Source organism: Clinocottus analis, unplaced genomic scaffold, assembly GCF_023055335.1.
Source record: "Clinocottus analis isolate CAN_PGR_092001 unplaced genomic scaffold, fCliAna1.0.p SCAF_9, whole genome shotgun sequence".
In the NCBI taxonomy this organism is placed as follows: Eukaryota; Metazoa; Chordata; class Actinopteri; order Perciformes; family Cottidae; genus Clinocottus; species Clinocottus analis.
In genome coordinates this window covers 16,502,197-16,506,579 of record NW_027176251.1, presented here as the reverse complement: position 1 = coordinate 16,506,579, position 4,383 = coordinate 16,502,197, and positions in this window count along the sequence as shown.

Genomic DNA, 4,383 nt, shown 5'->3' with positions numbered 1-4,383 from the left:
TAATACACATCTCACGAGGTCACACATTTTTTGACGTGAGAGGCTCAGACGAACAGATGGATGTATCCAGTCCTTTTTCAAAATAAAACAGTTTCCCAACATTTTTTCTTCTTCTTCTTCTTCAAAAAAAAAAATACAAAATTTAAAAATTAATTTATTCTTTCTGTGCGGCCTGTTACCAACCGACCCGCGGACCGGTACCGGGCTGTGGCCCAAGGTTTGGGGACCGCTGCAGTAGACGACAACTTAAAAAATATGAAACCACAGAATATTTGTGAGCTGACTGTTCACAAACCTATTTTTCTTTCCCGCTGAAAGGGCTAATGTATTAATTAATAAGCTAACATAGGTTTTGTTAGTTGGTTCAGTTAGCTGGGCAACACCTGTCAGTTAAACTAGTTATTGTAGCACAGTATTTAGTGGCACATACAGCTCGACTTAGAAAACACATTTGGATAAATGTGAATTATGAAGAGCTCGTGCAGCTGTTGTCTGAAGAAGGAAGGATTTCTCTGCAAGGTTACTTTTGATTTGTAAATGTCGGATGAAGCCAGTTACGGCTGTCATTACTTCAGATATGCTGAACACAAATATGGTAATGTGAATCTGAGCTGTCCAAAGCTGGGGCTGTGAGATACGGTGTACCGCTCACCGGCTACTTTCTACTATACCGAGCATTTATTATCAGTGAAAATGAACATGTTTTTCAGGAACATGTTCCTAATTCAATTATTGCAACAATGTAAAAAAAGAAGAAAGAAAAGGCAAACAACCCTCAGTGATGCTGAACTAAAATGAGCTCGTATTTTTTTTCTATCCACCACACGTCATTTGTTTTACCATCATCATAATGTTTCACTTAATTCACCGACAAACTATCCCAGGCTCTACCTATTATAATAAACTGTCAAAATAAAACATCGGATGGATTTTGAATAAATACAAACCTACAAATGTGTAATGATGCTGTAGAAACGTGCTGTTAACAACCATTAAAATGCACAACTGGCCACATCCCTGGCCAAGCGGTTCTATAATCTTCAGTAATCTCTGGTTGTACAGTCTGACATGCACCAGAGCATCTTCATCCCCTGTTGCTCCGCGTCGTGACCTACCACCCCTGGTTTTTGCTTCTCATGTAAATATAGTGTGTAATGACACACTGTCAGAACACAGATGCTATTATGGCCATCCTACCAAGTAAAGGTCATCTTCGCCACCCCGCCCAAAAGAGGGGCCGCCTCACCATCGTGGTTTAAGGCACTGCTTTCACCCTGACCAAAATGACAGACATGATTTTATCTTTGCATTTTAACCAGGGTTGGTGGAGGAGAGTGCTGAGAAACCTATCTGAAACATTACAAGGCTTTAGCATAGACCCAAGCTGATAATGGAATAGTTTTTTTGTGTGTGTCCACATTGGGTTAACCATCTCATCTTTGCTTTCCCTCGTCCGTCACTGCAAATTCCGTCTGCTTCGAACTCCCCAAAATGTACGATAAGATGGGAAAGAGTCCAACGTAACTCAGCGATTATGAGCATCAGGGCTAGCGGTTGGCACGGAGGCCAATTCCAGCCGTGAGCCGATCCAATAAGACAATTACAAATGTCTACCTTTGAAAGTTCAGACTGTGATAGGCCTTGTACACCCAGCAGAAAAAGGTCTGGTCATTGTTACCATGAATTCAACAACTCAGTTCTATCACAACTGTTCCAGATGTATTTATCCGTACAAGCCACAAATCAACATTCCTACTGCCAACTGGTCCTATTGGGTTTGGATACCCGATGAAACGTGAGTGATGCAGTTTTTCTCTCTTGCACACAAAAGCCGGTCACATCAAATTCACAAATTGTTTAGAATAGGACATATTGAAAGCAGTTGCTCAGAGTCAAGCGCACTGCGCCACACATCTTGATCTTGACTATCTAAAAATATTTCCAAATAACACACAAGAAATAGCCAAAAGTCTAAAGTTTGGAATGCTTGTGATATGACTTTGAAGATTTTCCTGATGGCTATGTAAAGTGGGACCAAACCATTGGAGTTTCTCTGATGTCCAGATTGGAAATTGAGTCGTCCCGTCAGGATGTTTGCACTGCACTCCACTGCTCTTCAAGAGCTTCGTTAAATCCTTCGTCACACTTTGAAGTCATCCTCACCTTTCTCCTAAACCCAACTGATGGGCTGAGTTCAGCACTTGAGACGCAAATTAAAGGCAAAGACCTTGAGGCACGGGGCCACCTGCTCCAGGCCTTCTTGTGGCTCCGCTGTAAACGTTTCATTAGCTGGCGGATTATTCCTTACACACAGGTTTACAGTTTGAGGAGAAAATGAGGCAGCAATACTGTGTATGTAGTAATGCAATTAGAACAACTCCTCACATGCTTGGGCAATACCACAAAGAATACATAAGTAATTTATGGTTTCCATTTTACAAAACGTTTCCATGTTTGTTTTCTTTTCTTATGTGCAGGGTTGAAAAGTGCAGAAGACCATCAGAAATAGGTCATAGCTGCAGTATTGTGCAGTAGGTCAGAAATGTCATATACGTAAAGTCTAAAAAATCATGTCTTTTAGTGGTAAACTTAGTTTAGCCAGCTAGCGCTGCTGCTAGCTCACCGCTGACGCTGCGCTAGCCCCCCGCTAGCTCCCCGACAACCACCAAAGGTAGCGGGCCCTGCCCCGGCACGACTCGGGCAGCGGGGATGTGGGCAGTAGCAGCAGTAGCAGCAGTAGCAGCAGCAGTAGCAGCAGCAGCGGTGCTAGCTTGCTACAGCGGGGACAACCATGTATGCAGAGCTGCCAACTTTTGAGAAAACCTTGGAGGGTGGGCAGCTCTAGTCCCGCCTGTCATTACATCTTGCCCACATACAAAAGATACGTGTTTCTAATTAGCTATCCGTGTAGCCCATTTCTTTTGTTTGATTGGCTGATGAGTGGCTCCTCACGTCAGACCTCCAGGAGGTTCGAGGGGACGTGCTTGACTCCTCCGTGGTGAGGGCAGCGACCAGGTCATCTTTGCGCGATGCGGCTCATTAAATAGCCTGGAGGTTTTTTCAGCGTGAGAAATATGATGTGTGATACCTTAGTCTCTCTTCTCCTCCTGAATTTCTCCCGCGGCTGTGTCTGTTTGAAAATCTTCTTCTGTTGCTGACTTCGGGACTCTTTGGGGTAAATGGGATGTCTATGCAGCGAATAGGTTTACAGATGGGGAGTTTGAAAAGAAACGAACGAGCCTCGGCCCAAAATCTGAATTTTTTTTTGCCGTGAGAAATTGGTTGTGTGGCGTGAGAGCGTGTGAAAGCATGCAAAAGCGTGTGTCAAACGGCGAAACCGTGAGAGTTGGTAGCTCTGATGTATGGTTTGTTATTATCGTATAAATTTATCATTTCATCAACACAATGTCCAGTAGTAGCAGGCAGCCATCTTCATGGAGTCTGGCAGGCAGGCATGGAAATGAAGAAAAATAAATGCGTATAATAATAATCATTCTGCTTAAGCATCATTTTTAATTTCAACACTAACTAAACGTCCTCCCAGGTAATTAAACCTTTATTTTTTTGGTTCTGTCTCTCTTAGCTTGTTGTTTTAATCCTCTCTCTAGCAACACCTTTATGGGATTATATACATTTTGTAAACAAAATAATGGTTTGGTTTAACTTTGTTGTGGCCATTTGTGGACCTTAGAGGATAAACCCTCATGACCCTGGCCTTGACTCGTGATTGTACATGCTTCTTAACCTGCCTGAAAATGTATTTTACATAATACACTTCTCATATGCTCCTCAGAAGAACTCGGCCCAATTTCGTCTAATTTGAAATTTAGACTTTCTATACCAGTGGCCTAATCTGTTGCTACTATTAATGGCTGAAATGCTTCAGTTTTGCTGTTAATAATTATGATCCACAAGGATGAACCTTAATGAGTTTGGGAAAACTTCCGCTTCGTCATTGTCAAATCTTACAGGCGGAGTATTCAGAGTCCTTTCGGATTCTGGGACCTGCCCTCTGAATTGGCCCCAAGGTGAGGTCAGCAAGTTTGACGCATGATTTCACTCATGACACACATGCGTTTTTATTGCCTGCACAAACTGTCAGAATGAAGAGCGATGGAGGACACAATCATTTCTCGCTGTCTCCAAATGGAGTCAATGGCAGAATTCCAACTTTGATGTGCAGTTTTCATTGTTGTTAAGTTAATAGTTTAGCAATGACTCACAATTTCTCAAACGCTAGAAGGATACAGAAGTCCAACAATGAGCCTGATTGATTCCATATCAAACTTTCAGATAGTTATTAATGGAAAAGAAGTTTATGAAGGGAAGACAATTATCTCATGGGAGCGCTGATATATTGGAAACGTCTTCAAACTTTATAGC